Source organism: Psammomys obesus, unplaced genomic scaffold (genome assembly GCF_907164565.1).
Source record: "Psammomys obesus unplaced genomic scaffold, mPsaObe1.curated_primary_1811, whole genome shotgun sequence".
Lineage (NCBI taxonomy): Eukaryota > Metazoa > Chordata > Mammalia > Rodentia > Muridae > Psammomys > Psammomys obesus.
The window spans coordinates 1,530,987-1,552,306 of NW_026590511.1; the positions used below are offsets into that span (position 1 = coordinate 1,530,987).

The following is a 21,320-nucleotide window of genomic DNA, read 5'->3' on the forward strand; positions in this document are numbered from 1 at the left end:
GCGTGCGCTTTAATCTCGGCTTTAGCCGCTCGCGGAAGTGATGTCACGTGAAGGCGGGCACAAGGGGGTCGTTATGGAAACTGGGCTCTGAGACGTCACGGAGACCGAAAGTCTGTCTGACAGGCACCGAGAGGGCAGACGCGAAGCATGATGGGGCGGTGGCGGACCCCAGTAGCTCCAACTCCTACCACGTGGTATGGTACCGGGCACGCGGTGCAGCTGCTTTCCTCACGACAAATCTGAAGCGCAGTCACCGCACCAAGTGATGCTGTGAAATTTTGGGGTCTGTTTTCTCGCTTTTTTCTTTCTCTCTCTCTTTTTTTTAAATGACAGTCTCACCACCCAGGCCAGCCTTGAACTCCTGGTGCATCTCAGCAAGGCTGGAATACGGGAGTATCCACTTTCTGTGAAAGAGCCACGAGTACGCTTAACCACGAGGCGATATACTTCAGTTATTTTATTTTATACTTAATCCCTTTCGAAAGATGTATCTGGGGGCTGGGGAGATGGCTCAGAGGTTAAGAGCGCTGGCTGCTCTTCCAAAAGTCCTGAGTTCAATTCCCAGCACCCACATGGTGGCTCCCAACCATCTAGAATGAGGTCTGGTGCCCTCCTCTGGCGTGCAGGCACACATGCAGGCAGAACATTGAATACATAACAAACAAACAAATCAGTAAAAAGATTTATCTATTGCATATCCCCCCTTCTTCTGATGCCAAAAAGAAAAACATTTTAAAAACATTTATCAGGGGGCCGGTGGTGGCGCACACCTTTAACCCCAGCACTTGGGAGACAGAGGCAGGCGGATCTCTAAATTCAAGGCCAGCTTGGGCTACAACCTGAGCTCCAGGACAGACAGCGCTACGCAGAGAAACTTCGTCTCAAAAACCAAAACAACCCAAAACGAGGCAATCCCCCTGTCTCAGCCTCCCAAGTGCTGGTATGTCGTATGTCGTGCTGTCGCCATCCCCCCCCCCACCACCACCGTACTTGCGGTGTAGTTATGATTACCAAACAGTCTCCTGGGTTGCTTAGGTTTTTGAACTGTGTATACGTCGGGATAGAAAATGGGACAACTCTGAGGGACATAAGAGCCAGCTGGTCACTCTAGCAGAGAATTGCATGGCAATTACTGTTTAAGGCTTTTCTTCCTTCCAGGCTGAAAACATACTATTTTATAGAAATGTCACCAAAAACTCCATTTACAGGTGAAGGATACAAACTTAACAGAACACGTTTGTTTGTTTGTTTTGGTTTTTGATACAGGGCTTTTATCTGTAGCCCTGGTTGCCCTGGAACTCACTCGTTAGACCACACTGTCCACGGACTCACACAGATCCACCTGCCTCTGCCTTCTGAGTGCTGGGATTAAAGGCATGCATAGCCTTTAATGGCTTAATGGAAACCCTTTTGTAACCTGTGATTTCTGATTTTACCTCATCAGATCAGTTGTAACTGTCAAATTTGACGCAACCTAAAATCACTTAGCAAGAGTCTTCATGAATTGTCTAATCAGACGGGCCCATCTGTGGGTGCTCAATTTTATTAAGACTAAGTGATTTGAGAAGGCCCACTGTGGGTGGCACCACCCCCTAGGTGGTGGTGGGTGAACTGTTAAGGAAGGAAGAGGGATGCTGACAGGAAACAGGCAAGGAAAGATGCCTTCATTTGTCTCCCTCTGCCCTTGAATGTGGTTGTGAAATGGTCCTGCTCCAACTCCTGCCTTGACTCCCCTCCTCCTGCCCCATGGTGGCCTACATCACCTCACCTCATCACCTTACCTCAACCCCAACTCTGCTTTACAAACTAACCACTCCCCAAATTCTTTGCACATCCAAGTCACGAATCTCTGTGTAGTCTGTAGCCATGTCCTGAGAGATGAGGGGCCTCCTCAGGCTGCAGTGTGGTGCCTTGTCTCTGATCCCTCATGACTGACAAAGGGAAAAAAATTGAAAAACAAACAAACAAACAAAAAATGAAAACTACCTAAGACACAGGAAACAGCAGACATGAATATTAAACTAGGATTAAATGAAAAAGAGAATGAGTCCCACATGGGGGCTCCTGGGTGAACAGGGGAAGTCTGAGGCGTGAGGATCTCTGGGTGTAGGGGTACTGAGTGTGTGCCACTCCCCACACAGACACACAAGAAAACCAGGAGTGGTGTCTTAGTCACTGTCCTGCTGTGAAGAGGGCACAGCAACTTTTTTTTTTTAAAGATTTATTTATTGTTTATACAGTATTCTGCCTGCGTGTGTGCCTGCCTGCCAGAAGAAGGCGCCAGATCTCATTATAGATGTTTATGAGCCACCTTGTGGTTGCTGGGACTTAAACTCAGGACCTCTAGAATAGTAGCCAGTGCTCTTAACCTCTGAGCCAGCTCTCCAGCCCAAGGAAAGCAATTAATTAGGGTGGGTTTACAGGTTCAGAGTTTTGTTTGATCCGTTATCGTCACAGAAAGAAGCATGACGGCATGCAGGCAGACATGGTGCTGGAGAAGGAGCTGGAAGCTCAACATCCAGGCAGCAGGCTGCAGGACATTGGGCTTGGCCTGAGCATCTGAGACCTCCAAGGCCCATGAGGCCACACCACCTAACAGTGCCTTATGCTATCTTAGGGAGCCTCAAAGTCCCCTCAAGACCCCAAAATGAAGTTCTTAGCACAGAAAAAGATTTATTTGACCCAGAGGGACAAAGGGCAGGGAAAGAGACCAAGACAGGAGATAGAGAATGAAGGAGAAGGGGAAGGGAACAAGGAAGAGGGGTCAGGGTTGTTTATCCCACGACAGGGACAAAAGACTACTTCAGGATAGAGAGGAGACAGATGTGACACATAGGAAAATGGTAGTTTATAAAGGATGAGGTGTTTAATTTTAATTGGCCGTTTTAATTAGGTGAGCCAAAGGGGGCTTTTTGATTGCTGGAATAATTTTGGCTGTCCTGGAACTCCTTCTGCAGACCAGGCTGGCCTCTAAGTCAAGGAGATCCACCTGCCTCTTCCTCCTTGGATTAAAGTCATGCGCCACCTCCCGGCTGGACTTTTGTATTTTGATAGCTGGATCCATCATGCTAAGAGGAGGAAGTGACGGGAGTGACCTTGGTGGCTAGCTTTAGGAATATGATGTAGAATTTTTTCTAGCAAGGCAGAGGGAATGGGGGAGAAGGCCTGCCAGAGGGTGTTGGCCAGCCAGGGTCCCTTTGCCTGTGAGCCTCTGGGGCCATTGTTATTCAAACCAGCACAAGGGAAGAGAGCTCCCCAGTCTGATACAACCCCCCCCACCACCACCAGTGTTGAAGTTGTTCTAATCACCTCAGCCCAGCAGGTAGAGCGCCTGCTGGGTTTGCATGAAGTAAGCCGTGGGTCGATTCCCAGGACAGCAGAAACCAGGTATGGTGGTGCACACCAGCCAGTCAGCACTCTGGAGATGGAAGGAGGAGGCTCAGGAGTTCGAGGCCATCCTTACAGCAAATTTCAGGTAAGCCTGGGATATTGTATAAAATTATGTTGTTGTTTTTTTTCTATGCCTGCTCTAGCTCCCAAATGAGACCTCTTAAATTTATTAATAATCTTCAAGCCAGCCACCTTAATCTCACCCTGGCTCCTCCTGCTCCATCTATGTCCTCATAGCAACTCCCTCATGGTGATCCCTCATCGCAACTTTCTCCTTCTCTGTCTCCTCCATCTGGGACCCTCCTCCTGGGATTTTAAATCCTGCCTCAGCCTTACTCTCCTGCCCAGAAATTGATTGTTCAGCCCTTTATTAACCGATCAGATATAGTGGAGAAACAATTTTTATAAAATATTGAGACGAGAGATGCTCCGTAAAAATAACAGAGCCAACAAATCTGGGCCCAAGGGTCCTGGAGAGACTGATGCACCAACCAAGGACCATGCGTGAAGAGGACCCCCGTGCTCAGAGGTAGCAGATGGGGAACAGGGGCCGTCTCTAACATGGACTCTGTTGCCTGCTCTTTGATCAATTTCCCACGCGGGGCAACCTTGCCAGGTCAGAGGAACAACTTGCAGACAGTCCTGATGAGACTTGATAGTCTATGGCCTCTTGGTAAAGGGAGGAGGGCTCTACCTTTTGGAGGACTGGGGGGGAGAGAGATGGAGGAGGGGGAAGAAAGAGGGTGGGTAGGACTGGAGGAGAAAAGGGAAGGGCCTATGATCAAGATGTAAAGTGAATAAATTAAAAAGAAGGAAAGAAATGACAATGCCCAAGTCAGGCCTGCAACCAGATCTCTGGGTCCAGAAATCAGCATTTGAATACATAGTGCACAAAACCATCCCCAACACTATAGACCCCGTAACCGGCCCTTGTTGCTTTGTGGATTCTTCTTTCTTTCACGTTTCTGCACCCCTTTTCTTCTTCCCTTAATCCCCTAACACTAGATAAAAGAGCAAAAAGGAAAGAGGCAAGGGAGGAGATCCTGAATAAAGCCAGGGGTCAGAAAAGGGGTAACTTTACTGGTAGACTATTTCTTGCTGACTAGGGGTGTTGAGTTCCTTCAGGTAGGTTTGATCTTTGCTGTCAGAATATCTAATTTCTGCTTGTCTTGTTGTTGTCTCTTCTTCTTCCTTTTCTTCCAATTCTTCTTTAAGATTTATTTATTTGTTATGTATACAGCGTTCTGCCTGCAGACCAGAAGAGGACACTGCATCTCACTATAGATGGTTGTGAGCCACCGGGTGGGTGCTGGAAACTGAACTCTGGACCTTTGGAAGAACAGTCAGAGCTCTTAACCTCTGAGCCATCTCTCCAGCCCCTCGTCGTTTCTTCTTTGAACATGACTATTTAACAAACCACAACCAACAACAACCAACAGCCCATTAACCAACCCCTCATCTTCTCAGGCCCTAGCATTTATGTACCCTCTGAAAAGACCCCAGAATTCCAAAGGTCACACAGTCGCAGAAACTATCTGCCTCTGGCAAATAAATAAATAAACAAACCTAGCGCTCCTAGAGCACAAGGCAAATCATAGTCACCTGCTGTGAAACATCCCCATACACCCATCCCTGGGATTAAAACATAAACATATTCCCATGATATTTCTGTGTCTTTTAAATAAAAGAAAAATCCAGACCCCTCAAAGTGTCACTGTACCCCCTCTGTTCTAAGCCATTAATTATGCTGTGTACGGTAGGGATTATACACTGAGATGCTTTGGGTGAAAGAGCACTTTTCAGATCAGTGCGTCATGCCACAGTCACCAAAGCAGTGGGTCAGAGGGCAGAGCCTTAAGCAGCTGCATGGCAGGGTTTTTATTGGGGTTTGAGGAAGGACGGACTGTCCAGCTTGACAGTTACATGACTGGGTGACATTCAGCAAGGGCAGGCTTGTTACAAAGTGATTAGCTGAACACTGTTGAGCTACCCATAGACCTCAGGAATGTTAGGTCAGTGGGCTGCCCCACACAGATGCCCCAGCTGTTCCTTGGGTAGGAAACTATGGTTTTCTTATGCCTGGAATTGGTGACCTATGGCCTAGTTCCTGGGACTGATGACTCTTTTTTGGGGGGGGAGAGGCGGTCAGGCGTGGTCCTCTCATTCCCCCCCAGAACAGGATTCAATCTCAGATCTTTGAGATGTGTCCAAGGGCTGGTACTGAGGCTTTTTTCTAATGCTCGGCATAACTGTACAAGGGGCACAAAGCATGACTAGAAGAAGCAGAACTAAGGGTCAATTTTCTAGTATGTCAGTTGACATTATAGGAACCCATTCCTTATGCCAGACAGCCCCCCCCCTTTAAAGTCTCATACTCCAGACTGGGTTTTTAAATTTTTTAATTTTTTTATGTACATTAGTGTTTTGTCCGCATGGGTAAGGGTGTTGGGTCCCCTGGAACAGAAATTATATGTAGATGTGAGCTGCCATGTGGGTGCTGGGTCCTTTGGAAAAGCAGACAGTGCTCTTAAGCACTGAGCCATCTCTCTAGCCCGAGAGAGCCCCTTTGACTTAGCATTTCAGCCTGTCAGGTAAGATAAAGGCCAATGAATATCTCTTCTTCTATAGCTGCTTCAGTCTGACATTAGGATGAAGATGCTAGTCAAAAGCTAGGCAATGAGGCACCATCTAATTAGCAATCCTGTTGAAGAGACAGGGAGCCATCACATCGTCTGGACTGGTTTACCTCAGCTTCCAGCAACTCCAGATCTCAGCTCGCAATCCATAGTTGATCCCTGAATGGAGTCTGTCAGCCAGATGAAAATCTGCTGAGGCAAATTTAGACTAGAGACAGAAGTTAAAATTTGTCTAGTAAATTGGGAACAACAGAGATTCCCAAGACCAGGGAAAAACTCATCTGGGGTCCACTTGAGCTATGCCAGAGCCAGGTCTCATGACTTTCTGATTTCCTGAAACTCATATGAATTTTAGTTTACAAAAGGAATTATATCAGTATCACCATTGTATTGAGATCCATACTTTAGGAAAAGCAGGTAACAGGTGTCTGCAAGACAGCAGAAATAGACTAATGCCATTAAGACCTAGTAAAAGCTATGGCTTTTGGGTCAGAGATATACACATTAGACAGAGGTGGTTTTAGCATGATGAGAAGCACCTTTAAGTCTATCTCCAGAAGACAACCAGAGGGAAATTAAAATCTCAAGCTTGTGACTGAATAGTAAGCAGCCAGTGCTCCATCAGCTTATCAGAATTCTACTGATCAATGTCAAAACTCTGAACCTCTGAAATCTTATAACAATATAAGCACAACAATAGCATAGAGGGGAAGAGAAATCTGAAGTATCTCCCAATTTTAATATGCCATAAATTCTGTTTTTATATTACAACTTTAATTCATATACCTTAAAACATCTTAGACCTATAAACATTTTACAGCTTGTATTTACCAACCTTAAAATACCTTCTTAGAACCTCGAATTTTTCTTGCATGTACCAACTTTGAAGCACCTTCTTAGAGAGGTTTTCTTTCATAACTTTCATTCACCAACCTTGAAACATCTTCCTAGACCCTCCAACAATTTTTTTAGATCTTCATAACTTAAACTTTCATATCCTCAGACCTTACATAAACTTTATATCTTTCTATCCAGCTGTTCACCATAAGACATGGGTAGTTAACATGATGCCTGTGAACAAGGCAAACCTGTTTGACTTTCTAAATGAGAGATCTAAAACTTTGTAGTTTCAACTAGCCAGTGAATCGACTAATGAACTAGCAGTGGATCTAACTGTCTGTTCTTTAGCTGAAAAGCTGCCATTAGCTTAGCTTAGCCATCAGTGTTATCAGAGAACTGAGAAGGATGAATTATAAGTTAAATGAATCTATGTACCAATCAAAATGACGGGGTTGACTGGTCAGTCCGCCATCTAGGCATTTGACCCTGGCTCCTGTGCTCTCATGGCATCATGAGCAGAGGCAGCCTGGCCATCAGGCACAGAAGATGAGAGACCATATGAGACAAAAAAAAAAAAAAAGAGAGAGAGAGAGACTGATGTTGTCTTCAGCGATTTGAAACAGTGACTCTCCAGGTGTCCACAGTTTTGTCCACAGTTTAGGCTGGGCCTTAGCAGTGGGCGAGTTGGGGCAGCTTTTGCCCAGTGGTCAGCATACCACAATCCAGAGTTGAAGTCATCTGTCATTGTGCCCAAATCTTCCCGGGGACCTGGGGGAGCTACTGCCAGGATTTTGTGACTCTTGTCATAATAAAACTTACATACATTAGATGCCACAATTCATCAGATCTCTGACAAGCTTGAGAGCCAGCATATCTGAGTTAGTCTGTGTCTGTCTTTAGTTATCTTCTCTAAACTGCATCCTGTAAAACAGAATGTTATAATCTCTAACTCTGGCACATTCTGTAGTTAAGTGCCTTAGGACCATATCTATTTCAAGTAGATCTACACAGGCAAACTTTGTAGTTACCCAGCCTAAGCTTAACCTTGAAAACACCAACAAGAGACAAGGTTGTGGAGAACTGCTTGTTTGCCAAGCTGCTTAACAGAGCATCGAAAAACATGTTTTCACCCTGGCCTTCACCTTGAGACAGAGAAAAGAGGAAGTTTACCAAATTCCTTAAAACGTGTTGGTGTGACCCTGGACCATATCTGCTACCGGGAAGTAGTTTTAGAAAACAAGTTTGGCAGTTCCATGAATCTCTTTCTAGAATTGATGTGGCTTGTTTTTGCGCTGCCTATAAAAAGCAACTGCAGAATAAACTTACGCTGCGGTCTTATTGACAGTCCTCTCAAGCTGATCTCTTGTGGAGTGTGATTTGCTTTAATTATTTCAATCTTTACTCCCCACTTAGGAACAGATCGACTCTGCCAGCCCTAGGTAAAGCTCAATCTTGTAACCAATCTTGTAAAGTCGTTAGCATAACTTTAAATATATTTCTGAACTAAAAACAAAACTTTCAACAGAAACAGTTCGTGGAGGGGCTGGCAAATCTTGCTGATCCTACCATATCACCTTATAAAGACCAAACAGAAAAAAAGCTTAAAGGATAGAATTTTCACTTAGTATTGAACAGGGAACTGAACACAGCTGGCATCCCGCAACCAAGATGGCGGTAAAAGCACAGCTCCACCCTCTTTATCCCTGAACCAACATGGTAGCCAGCCATGTGCTGTTACAGGCTGTGGCCGGCAATTTAAAACATAGCCATTAGGTGTCGCTGATGGTGTCGCTGCCTCTCTCAGTATAGCACTGTGGAGCAGTTACAGTTTCCTGTAACCAAGTTCTAACACCCTAATCAAATAAGTTTTGGAACCAACTGCATAATAGAACAGTATAGAACAATTTTAAAACTGCACTTGAACTATTTTGGCCAGACCAAACCTATCAGCCAGAAAGAAACAGCGTTAATCCATTCATTCAGGGACTGGCACACCCTTCAAGTCACTGTTAATCTGGAGAGACCTTCACAAACTGAGAGACCAAAAGATAAATTAGCAGCTGTTATTAAGACCTGAAGTAGGTGAGTGGAGAAGTCCAGTAATGCCCTGAGGGAAAGGACCGCCTTACTACATTCTTTCCCAACTCACTAGAGATACAATTGCTAGGAAACTGGCCCATCCCCCTAAGGAGGGACACTAGATCATTAATGGCCTGGGAACCTTCCTATAGCCAATCGATTCAAAATGTAGCATTTTGACCAATAGATGTTTGCCAGGCAGGAATCGCCCCTGCCTGGGGCATGCTGGGATGGACCAGAATCTTTAAATCACCCAACTTATCTGGGGACAGGACGCTCGGCTCCCACCACTTTGGCAGTGGGGGTGTGTGGGTCCAAGCTGCAGCTTGTAATTTACAATAAAAAGAACCTGATGTATTTACAGCGGAGTCTAGTTATTCCTGGTCTTTTGAGGTTTGTGAACTGGGCAGAACATTTTGGGGGCTCGCCCTGGGACCCAAAGACTCCAGGAACCTGACCCGGAGGTTTTTTTATGCCGGCCGTAAGTGTCTAAATGATTCTGCGCAATGTTTGTATGTGCAGTGTTTTCTGTTCTCTGTTCTGAAAATTCCTCGGAGCTCATGGTGTCAGTGTCTGGGTAGCAAGACGTGATCAATATGGACACACTGGTGGTCACAGCTGCCGAGGCTAGGGGGACGCCCCTAGCTTCAGTATTTTCAGTATTTTGGTGGGTAATCTGTACTGCCTGGTCCCAGTGAGTGCCACTCTGTGTCTCCTGAGGCAACAGCCCACTTTCGGTATCTCCTGGGGCATCAGGGCCCATTCCTCCTGCACCCAATGCAGGAGGAGATCACCCAATGCAGGAGGAATCAGTATATTAGGCCTGCCCCAGAAGAATCAATTTTGGTCCCGGAAAATTTGGTCAGTTGGTGAGTGTTTTTTGTCTCAATGTCTCTGTACAGTATTTGTTTGAGTCTACCTTCTGTTTTCTGTTCTGAAAGGCCTTATGAAACTTGTTTAAAATGTATATGTGTGCTTATGTGTTTATAAGGTCTATGAACGCATATGTGATAAAAAGCAACAATATAGTTTACCACGTGGTATATGAAGTGCCTCAGTGCCTCACCGCCATCAGGACTTTACCATGTGGGTTATAATGTGACCGCCATCTTGGTATGGGTAAAAAAAAAAAAAAAAAAAAAAAAAGGAACCTTAGTCAAATAATTCTCATTTCCTTCTAGGTTAAAAGGATGAGTTATTTTAAATTGGTATTGGTTTTAGAAATTAAATTGTTTTCACTGGTAAATTCTGGTTTTAAAATCTGGATTTGACTTTTAAGATTATGGTTATGCCTTATGACTTCTCTCCTACAAAAGGGGTTCTTTATTTTGATATTGTAAGAACGGGTTTTTAAAAAAGTTTAAATGTTTAAGGCTATAATAAAACATTTAAAGTTTATCAGGCATTTGTGTATGACAATGATCTTGGGTAGTCTAACAGAAAATTTGAAAGTTTCTCAATCCTTTGGAGGAGAACAAAAAACATTGGTATTTATTTATTTTACTAAACCAAGCCATATGGTTTGCACTAATTGAGAAAATTGCAGTTTTTAAAATGTATCTTGTGGAGAGCTGTTTGTTTGTTAAGCTGCTTGGTTTATGGAAAAACATGTTTTCACCTAGTTCCGTAAAACTTGTTCTAAGTTCCTTAGAGTTTGTTTATGTTACCTTTATGTTATCTGCTACAGGGAAGTTATTTAAAAAAAAATTTGGCAGTTTCAGAACTTTTTGTATTAATGTAACTTGTTTTTGCTTTGCCTATAAAAAGCAAATCGTAGAAGTTTGGCTCCAGCAGGATCATGTCAGAATGGAAAGGATTTTGATGAGAGTTTTTATGTTACATAAAAAGCAAGAGAGAGAGAGCAAGAAAGTAAGAATGTCTGGTTAAGCCAGAAGAACGAAGCTAGGAACCTGAAGGTATATAAAATGTTGCAGAAGGTTAGTGGATGTATTATAAAAAGCCAGAGAGTTAATAATATGATTTGAAAAAGAACTGTATTTAAATATGTTATACTTCATTTAAAAGGCTAGTGATTATTCATTGCAAAATGTTTTCTTATGCTCTTTTAAGGGGAAAGAATTCTGGCTGATAGGTTTGGTATGGCTAAAATAATTCATAGTTTAAAATTGCTCTGTACTGTTCTGTTATGCAGTTGGTTCTAAAACTTATTTGATCACTATGTTAGAACTTCTGGTTGTGGGGAGTTGTGGATGCTCCACAGTGTTTGCTGTATCATCATCAGCACCTAATGGCTATGTTTGGTATTGTCAGTTGCAGCCCATGCTAACACATGGCTAGCCGCCATGATGGTTCAGGAATAAAGAGCACGTGAAGCTGTAGTTTTGCTGCCCTATTTGTTTAGGGATTTCAGCTGAGTTGAGTTACAGATGGCCAGCCACCATGCTAGTCCAGAGATAAAGAGGGTGGAGCTATGAGTTTTTGATCATCTTTGTTTAGGTATATCAGTTATGTTCAGTCCACTGATTAGTGTTAAGTGCAAAGCTTTTACTGTTCAATTTCAATGCAAGTGGTAGGAGCAGCAAGATTTGCTAGCCTCTCTATGAACTGTATCTGATTAAAAGGTTTGCTTTAATTTTAGTTCAGGAAGAGCAGATTTAAAGTTATACTAACAACTGCAGTTGGTTAAGATGTTGAGCTATACCTAGTATCTTTGTTTAGGTTTTTTTTTACACAGTTTAGAGCAGATGATAAAGACAGACAAAGAGTAACTCAAATATGCTGGCCCTCAAGCTTGTCAGAGATCTGATGAATATGGCATTTTAACTGTGGAAGCTTATTGTGACAGAGAGTCCCAAAATCCTGGCAGTAGCTCCCCAAGGTCTCCAAGAAGATTTGGGCACAACAGCAGATGACTGTGACTCTGGAGTGTGGTATGCTAACCACTGGGCCATACTGCCTCAACTGGCCACTGCTAGGGCCCAGCCAAAACTGTGGACACCTGGAGAGTCAATGTTTCATGTTGCTAAGGGCGAGGTGAGGCCATTCTTCCGTTTCTTTCTCCACAGAATCAGTATCTTATCTTCTGTGCCTGGCAGAACCGCCTCTGTTCAGGATGTCGTGAGACACAGGAACCAGGGACACTGCCTAGGTGATGGACTAACTAGTCATCTTTGTCATTTTGATTGGCACATGGATTGGTATATTTATTTAGCTTATAATTTATCCTTCTCGGGTCTCTGAACACCTTGATGGCTATGCTAAGCTTATGGTAGCTTTGCAGCTAGAGAGAAGACAATTAGATCCACTGTTAGCTCATTGATCAGTTCATTAGCTAGAACTACTGGGTACTAGATCTCTTATTAGAAGAAAAACAGGTTTGCCTTGCTCACAGGACTCATGTTAGTTGCCTGTGTCTTAACATAAATAAATGGAGCCTATGTAGGAGCTGATGAGTTATAAAGATACAAAAAATAATTTAAACCACATTAAAAATGGGAGATACTTTAGATTCCCCCCCTTTTGCTACTGTTGTGCTTATGTTATGAGATTTCAGAAGTTCAGAGTTTTGGCATTAATCAATAGAGTTGATGGAGCACTGAGATTCAGTCACCAGGTTGAGATTTTAATTTCCTTTGGTTGTCTTCTGGAGATAGACTTAAAGGTGCTTCTCATCATGTTAAAAACATCTGTTTAATGTGTGTATCTGACCCAAGAGTCATAGCTTTTAGTATGGTATTCTTAATATCTGCCATTTCTGGGGTAGACTTTGACACAGCAATATCTTAAGCCTATTCCATCTAGTTGCTTTGTTAAGGAAAATTCAAGCATCCAGGGTTTAGCACTAAAGCCAGTAATATATTTCTGCTTAACTTTCCAGTGTGAACATGGAAGTGGGGGCTAAAAGTAGATGCTGAGTGTATAAAAAATGGCCAAGCTCCATTCATGGCTAATTACCAACAGCTATGCCCACAGAAGTGTTAAAGAGTTCCAGACCATGGACACACTTAAGTTGTTTAAAAAGGTTATAAAACAAACAGCTAACTGATACTCTTTCAGTGGGATGCAGTTTTACCTGTTACTCTCAGAATGTTATGTTAGATTTGCTGAATATATATTTCCTTTTGTGTACCAAAAAAATTCATGAGTTTCAGGATGTGACCTGGATCTGGCATAGCTCAAAAGGATTGCAGATGAGATTTTTCCCTGATCTTTCCCATTTAATAGACAAATTTTAACTTCTGTCTTCAGTCTGAATTTGTCTCCGCAGATTTTCACCTGTTTAACTCTATATTCCAGGATCAGCTGTGGACTGCAAGCTGAAATCTGGACTTCCAGGAAACTGACATGATTGCTCCCTGCCTCTTCGGGTGGATCAACTAACCAGATGCTTGAGACTGCCCCATTGTCCAGCCTTTGACTGGCATTTCACCCTCCCTAGCCCCTTATGCCAACGGTCTAATGGTCAGCACTGAAGAAGCTCCAGAAGATGGATCTTCGCCCAAATCCCCCCTAGCAGGCTGAAATGCTAAGTCAAAAGGGGCTGGCTCCCTGGCATTAGCTATTATCTTGGGCATCTGCTTAGCTGAAATGGAAATTAATATTGCAGCAACTGGGCTAAAAGCCTAGAAAGAACCCACCGCTTCGGCGGTGAGGGGGTATGGGCCCAAGCTGCAGCTTGTAATTTACAATAAAAAAGAACCTCATGTATTTACAGCGGAATCTGTTTATTCCTGGTCTTTTGGGGTTCGTGAACTGGGCAGAATAAAACCAGGTTGAATCACACACACAGCATGCTGCAAAAATACAACCCTGAATTTTATATATATATAAAAGATCCATAAAGACATTATAAAAGACCTGATAAATTTTTAAATGTTTCATAGCCTTAAACATAGTTTAAAAAGAAATCTGTTTTGGCAATATCAAAATGAAGTACCCTTTTCAGGAATGAAGTCACAAAGCATAACCATAATTTTAAAAGTCAAGCCAAATTTTACCAGTGTAAGCAATTCAGTCTCTAAAATCAATACCAATTTAAAATGAGACTTGCCTTCTTAGTTTAAAAGGAGATGGGATGATAAACAGAATTCATTACAACTAAGAGATTCTGGGGGAAAAAAAATTTTTTTTTGTTTTTTTTGCCCTGTGCCACACTATGTGGCAATTTCAAGATGGTGGAGTCACAGCTCAGGACAGGCCACATGGTTGCTATTTTAGAACATTTGTGTTTGTGCAGACGTTATAAGGACATGTGCACACATATATATGTTCTAAAGAGGATTTTGAATTTAAACTTTAAACATATCCAGTAACTGTTAGTCTATAAAAAACATACATATTAACCATTTAAGATCAGTCAGAAATAAACATGTAAAGGCCACACATACATTTAAAACAGACAGACAAAACTTTCCTTCCTTCCTCCAGCTGTAATCTCAAGCATTTTGTCATCTGTTGAATCTACGGAGGAGTTGGGGACTTGCTTGCAGTGTTTCCTGGGGCGCGGGATCACGCAGCCATCCCTTGGCGTGTCTCCTCGCCTCTGCCCTCTCATGCTGACTCCTGGAGAAGAAGTGGGTACCACCACCATTTTTCTCTCCCGGAGGCCAGGCTTGTACATCTACAGCCATTGTTGCTGGCCTGCCTGCTTTCCCAGCAGGCTTTTCCCACCCACAGCTAATGGCTAGAGTGAAAGATCCCCGGAGGGTATCTTCCGTCTGAGAGACCCCCTCCCAAGGAACAAGGAGTCCATTCGGATGCAAACAGCAAGAGGCTTTTATTTTGATACACGAGTACTCGGGGCGAAAGTCACTCGAAAGGACTTTGCGCGCCCCCTAAATGGGAAGCTGGGGTTTTTATAGGGTTTTAGAGCAGAAGCACTGGTACAGAAGCGAGAAGCATGGTTACAGGGGGCTGATTGGTACGTTTACATGAGACCACGGTTTGCGTCAAAGTTTGGCAGGGACACCAAGATTGACCACCCCTTAACGTGGCCACCTGTTATTTTGTTTTTCCCTATCTCAGCTGGAACAACCTCTGATAGATATCCCATGAGGGTAGTCACAACAAGTTGTTTTTAACTCAACAGGGGCAGCCTGACCACAGATATCCCAAGTGGGTGACACAGCTAGGATTTCTCAGTAATTTTCCAGTTTCTCATCTGGCCTTCAGAGTTTTAAAACAGTGGTGTCTCACAAAATGGCGTTAGCTATGTTTAACTTAGGGTGAGGCAGGGGTCTTTCAAGAAGAGCAGAGTTTGTGGACCAAGGCTCGAGCAGTCCTGCCAGGGACCTGTGGCTTGTGCCTGAGCCACCAAGACCCATGGCTCTGTTGGCCTAGAAGTAAACTCGAGTTTTACCCATGGTTAAATTAATTCAAGAAGACCCACCATAAAACATGACAAGAACAAGGACAAGGACACTCACGAACAGACACCGACATTCCCAGGGAAAACTTGGTCTACCAGAGAATTGTGGAGGTACCGTTCACTGCATCCAGAACCAAAGAACCAATTTGAAAGTTGCCAGGCTCTCCCCAAAATTAAAACCAATGAGAACTGAGGTTCTCCCGAAGAGCTGGCAAGAATGTCTTCTGCACCTTGGGCTGGGGGATTTACAGGACATTCGCCAATCCCAAGGACCAGTTCCAATTTCTTTTGCAAAAGGAAAACAAAACCAAGAAAGTAGACACCAGAAACAAGAACACAGACACGAAGAAACACAAAACATAAACCATTATCTCTGAGACACAGACAGACGTGGACAGACAGGGACTGATAGGAACAGAGCGCTCACTTGCCAGTTACTTTGGCTTTCTCTCTGGGACCTACACTCAATGGTGCCACACAGTCTGCACACCCTGGAAACCCAGCCCCTCTTTCTGGTTTATAGTCGGAAAAACCATTACCCTTAGAGATGCCTTGTTCACAGTATCGTTTTACAAATGACCAAATTTCCCACAATTAAAGAACCGAGCATTTTGAGGTATGAGACATTTAGTGGCTCAGTCACACTTTCTCAGCAAGTGGCCATGTTCCCCACAGTTGAACCACTACTCATTTTGAGATCTTGAGACAGAGAAGATGACATAAACTCCATTTTGTCTCCATTTTAGGACCAGGCCTGACTTTAAAAGAAAAAAAAAATGAGGCCATAGGTCATCAATTCCAGGAACAAGACAATGAAATTCCCTATCCAAGAAACAGCCTGAGGATAACCACAGGAATGGGATGGTATCTTATCTCGGGGCGGGGGGGATCTGTGCTGGGCAGCCTAATCTTATCTTGTAGTAAACATTCATGGCACAGGAAAATACCTAACATTCTTGAAGTCTCTAGATAGCTTGCTCCACATTAGTTATGTTAGTTAGCCAATCACTTTCTAACAAGCTTGCCCTCGCTAAATGTCACCCGATCCTGTAACTGCTAAGCTGGAAATTCCTGGTCCTTGCTCAAACCCCAATAAAAACCCTACCTTTCAGCTGCTCAGGCTCTCCTTTCTGATCCACTGCGCTGGTGACAGGTGAGGGTCCGAGGTTAAGCTCGAATAAAGCTATTTGCTCTTGCATATGTGGTCTGGCTCCTGATAGTCTTTGGGACCTAATAGCTGGGCATAACATGACCTCTAGCTATAGCTTGATCTATCATACTATCGTTGTACACATTAGGACCAATATTGGTCAGATCAGTTATTCATTTGTCCATAGAGGCTGCTTATGCCTTTAATGGTCTAATACAATTTTTACATTCAGTATTCTCATTTTCATATGCCGTGGTCTCTATCAACACCTGCCTTGCATCAGGGTCTAATATGGCTTTGTGCACAGCTGAGACTAATTTTTGTAAAAAAAAAAAAAAAAAAAAATCAGTGACAGATTCTCCAGAGCCTTGTACAATCTTTGTAAATATAAAATGGACTCTTTCCAGGACACCTCAACTTTGTCCTAAGCTCTTAAAGCTGATGAGACATTGTTCTATGTAATGTCATCAGATTGGATCTGTTCTTGTATCTCAGAGAACCTCCCTTTACCCAGCAACTGATCTTTTGCTGTATTCATTCCCCTTGCTCTGTTTTGCTGCTCAATATTCGTGGCTTCTTCCCTCCACCACGTTAATCATCGTAACTGCAGACAATTTTCTAGTACAGCAGTCACCAGCCCTTTCCAGTCTTGGGAAATAATTCTATTTTGAGTAGCTCAGTCAGCTATTTAGAATTTGTTTCACATAAGGTGAGTGCATCCCATATGAAATCATGGCCCTTTAAAAATGCCTTAGATCTGTCATATCTTTCTTTTTTTTCATATCTTTCTTTTTTTAAATATCTTTCTTTTTCATATTTGTTTCTTTTTCATATTTGTTTGTTTGTGAGACAGGGTTTCTCTGTGTAGCTGTGGCTGTTCTGGAACTCATTCTGTAGACCAGGCTGGCCTTGAACTTAGAGATCTGCCTGTCTTCCACTACCTGGGATCAAAGGTGTGTGCAACTACTGCCTGGCTAGATCTGTCATTTCTATAGGATGTCATCCTATCTCGTCCTAACCTTGTCTGACACCCTTAGCAGAAGAGTGCTGTACAGCTACGGGAAAAGCTGATGGTGATCATAATCCTAGGCCGTCCCCCTTCCAACCTGGTGGCGTGGCCCATTTGAGATCAACCCTTCTCTCAAAACAGGCTGTATTGTCAGACTGGCCTTCCACCTTTTCAGCTTTTCTCTGACCCGACCTGCCTCCGCTGCGGTTTCTTTCCCTTTCTCCTCTCTCACTCTTTTTGCTGTCGTAAGGACTGAGTCTTTTTAGTCTAACTTTTCAGGTGCTCTTCACTTCCACAGGACTTCCCCCTCCACCTGCAATGTTTTCACTACGAGGCCCTGCCTCAAATACAAAACAAAACCAAAAAAACAATGAGGAGCTTGTAGTCAAACTTTTGTCATTTTGGTTTCTTTAAAAAAAGAGAGAAAAGAAAAAAAAAGAGCACAGAAATATTACAAGGATATGCTTTCATTTTAATCCCAGGTGTGGGGAATGGGATGCTTAAGACTGTCCACAGCAACTATGATTTGCCTTGTGTTTCATCGGAGGCATGGCTTTGACAGTTGATCTGGCTTTGATAGTTTCTGCGAGTGTGTGACATTAGGAATTCTGAGAAATTTTCAAAGGGTGTATAAATGCTAGAGCCCCGATATGTGGGTTGCAGGTTGGTGGTCGGAGGCTGCTGGTTGCCACTGGTTATTGGTTGTTGTGGTTGTGGTTTGTTGAGTAGTCCTGCACAAACAAGAAACAGCAAGAACAAGAAAATACATTTTCTGACAGTGAAAATCAAACTTGCCCCGAGGAGCCTGGGACCTCTAACCAGCAGGAAGTAATCTAACTAGAATGACGTCCTTTCCCCCTCTAACCTTCTTCCACTCCTGTTAGAGTTAGGTGGTTGAAAGGGCAGAAGAAAGAAGAATACACAAGGCTGTAAAAGCCAGGTTACAGGGGCTAGAGAGCCAGTTCAGCCATGGAGAGCGCTGGCTACTCTTCCAGAGGCTCAATTCCTAGCACCCACATGACAGCTCACAGCCATTTGTTATTCCAGATGTCCAGGTGTAGGCTTAGATTTTTCACCAAACTTACTTTATTTGGGGTTTTTAAATATCTTTACCTCCCTTCCAATCCCTGACCTTAGATAGCAGAGTAGAAGGGAGAAGGGCTGTAGACCTCTCTTATCTACTTCCTACTGATTCAGATCGATGGGTCTTTAGATTACCACACTCATTCGTCAGGATACCAGCAGTCCAGTCCAAAGGCCAACACCAAGCAGCAACACGTGGTCAGTAAAAAGCTGCAAGACTGAGTTGGATTGTCCCGAGAAGTTCTGGAATGCTTCTCTCTGCAAAGTCGTGTGTCAAAGCAGGAAGATCAGCACAGCAATGTCAATTTAAAAATCAAAGCCTCACTGTCTGTGGGCCTCTCTATATCGCCTCCCCTCAGAGTCTACCCACAGCTGGCCAAAGTCACACACGCCCCTCGGTTGAGAAAGCTCACAGCCAAACATCATGTGCCCAGCTCGCATGACAAAACTGAGTCTTCAAAGAAACCGGAAACTTCCACTTCATCCAGATGCTGTCTTCTGGCTCCTGTGAGGACTGCATGCAGCTGGTGCAACAGAAAAACGCCCGGTTACCTAAATTATTCTCTCTCTCTCTCTCTCTCTCTCTCTCTCTCTCTCTCTCTCTCACACACACACACACACACACACACACACACACACACCAGGGGCCTGGAAATGACTTGGATAAAAGCACTTGCCACTGAGTCTGAGAACCTGAGTTCCGTTCCCAGGACCTACATGCTGCTGAGAGAGAGCTGGCCCACAAGCTCCTTCACTGACCTCGCCCTTTTGCTGCCCCCTGTCAGCAGGTGTTGGCTGGCGCTGTTTACTTTGCGTTCATTGGCCCCTGTGTTGTGTGTGTGTGCTGCAGGGTTGTGTGACGTATGTGTGGCAGCCTGAGGTGGAGGTCCAGTGTCGCCTTCACTCTCTCCACCTGTTTCTGCAGGCAAGATCTCTCAGGAGAGCCAGGGCCCGCACTTATGCTGGTCTAGCCTAGGCACTCGCTCCTCCAGGGCTTCCCAGTCTCAGCCTCCTGCCACCTTTGTGGTTGCTGTGGATTTGAACTCCTGAACACAGTGATTGCTCTGCCTGTAAACATCCATCTCCCCAGGCCCAGGATGTTTCCCACCATAGGCACCAGCGGGGACAAATGTCAACTGTCACTTTGACTGGACGTGAGAGCCCACCCGAGAATTCAAACAACTATAAAAGAAAAACAGCTGTGACTGCTCCCATCCTTGAATTAAAGCTAGAGGCACGCGGCAGGTCTGCAGCAGGGTGCTGCCAGTCCCTCCACACCGCCCTGTCACCACCAGATTCCAAAAGCGAAAGCCGTCCGTGGGCAGGAACTCGGAGCCGCCGAGCAACTCAGCCAGGCTCCACAGCCCTTCCTTTGCGGGCCTATGGGCCCCCTGATGGCGATGGAAACCAACCCCTTCAGTACTGGCCTTTTTCATCAGCCGATCTCTATAACTGGAAGGCCCCTAACCGCCCCCCTTTTCTGAAAATCCCCAAGCTCTAACTGATTTGTTTGAATCTGTCCTATTCTCACACCAGCCCACTTGGGATGATTGGCAGCAACTCTTGCAGGTCCTCCTCACTACCAAGGAATGGGGATGGTCCTTCTTGAGGCAAGAAAGAATGTGCCAGGAACGGACGGGAGACCCTCCGTCCTCCCTAATGAGATTGATGATGGCTTTCCCCTCACCCGCCCCAACTGGGATTACAACACAGCTGGAGGTAGGGAGCACCTGAAGGTCTACCGCCAGACTGTAATGGCGGGTCTCCGTGGGGCCACTCGAAAGCCCACCAATTTGACGAAGGTAAGAGAGACGGTTCAGGGGCCGGATGAATCTCTTGCAGCCTTTCTTGAATGGCTCATGGAGGCATATCGCTGGTTTATGCCCTATGAGCCTACCTCAGATGAGCATAAGGCAATGGTAACTATAACCTTTGTAGACCAGTCAGCCAGAGATATTCGTAGAAAGCTCCAGAAAATAGAGGGTTTGCACGACAAGTCGCTGAAGGATTTAGTGCAGGTAGCAGAGAAGGTTTTCTATAGCCGGGAGACAGAAAAACAGGAGGAGGAAAGGAAGCAGAAAGAGCAGGAAGAGAGAGAAAGAGAAAGGGATAACAGACAAGACAGAAAGTTGACTAAGATCCTGGCCACTGTAGTGCAGGAGAGTCGTAATGATAGGGGAGAGTTCCTGGCAATTGGAGGGGCCCTCTGTCTAAGGATCAGTGTGCCTATTGCAAGGAGAAAGGACACTGGATCGAGGATTGTCCTAAAAGGAAAAAAAAAAAAGCCAGAAAAACCAAATGCCTGAGCCCTGGAGACCCGGGTCCTAACCCTGGGTGATGACAGTGACTGGAGGGACGGGGTTTGGCCCCCCTCCCCGAGCCCAGGGTAACCCTTAAGGTGGAGGGGAAGTCAGCCCACTTCTTGGTGGACACTGGCGCCCAGCATTCTGTTCTCTTACAAGACTTTGGAGCTAAAAAGGGGAAGAAATCATGGGTCCAAGGAGCCACTGGATGTAAACAATACTCATGGACTACCCAAAGAACAGTGGGCCTTGGAGTGGGCCGGGTATCCCACTCATTCTTAGTTGTCCCCAAGTGCCCGTACCCACTGTTAGGGTGAGATATCCTAACTAAGATAGGGGTCCATATTCATTTTAGACCAGATGGCCCACAGGTGACAGACAATAAAGGGATCCCATTCAGGTGCTGACGATTCAACTGGAAGATGAATACTGCCTGTTTGAAAAGGTGGTAAGTCTGGAAAAAGACATTGACTGGTGGCTAGGGAGACATCCCAGGGCATGG

General features: G+C 44.5%; 2 long non-coding RNA genes across 4 annotated transcripts; one reads left to right on the forward strand and one right to left on the reverse strand.

Moving 5' to 3' along the window:
• The first annotated feature begins 74 nt into the window (after nucleotides 1-74).
• Nucleotides 75-13,596, forward strand: LOC129677171 (uncharacterized). Of its 2 annotated transcripts, none has more exons than XR_008720174.1 (3): nucleotides 75-213; nucleotides 3,315-3,475; nucleotides 13,203-13,596. It is a non-coding gene; the product is annotated as an uncharacterized LOC129677171 (long non-coding RNA). The 2 variants fall into 2 exon arrangements; XR_008720175.1 differs by lacking the exon at nucleotides 13,203-13,596 and adding an exon at nucleotides 4,631-5,035.
• A 4,287-nt stretch (nucleotides 13,597-17,883) lies between these two features.
• Nucleotides 17,884-19,034, reverse strand: LOC129677037 (uncharacterized). 2 transcript variants are annotated; one of them, XR_008720162.1, is made up of 3 exons: nucleotides 18,929-19,034; nucleotides 18,651-18,773; nucleotides 17,884-18,163 (listed from the first exon to the last, which is right to left on the reverse strand). It is a non-coding gene; the product is annotated as an uncharacterized LOC129677037 (long non-coding RNA). The 2 variants fall into 2 exon arrangements; XR_008720161.1 differs by having other exon boundaries at nucleotides 18,651-19,034.
• Nucleotides 19,035-21,320: the final 2,286 nt, after the last annotated feature.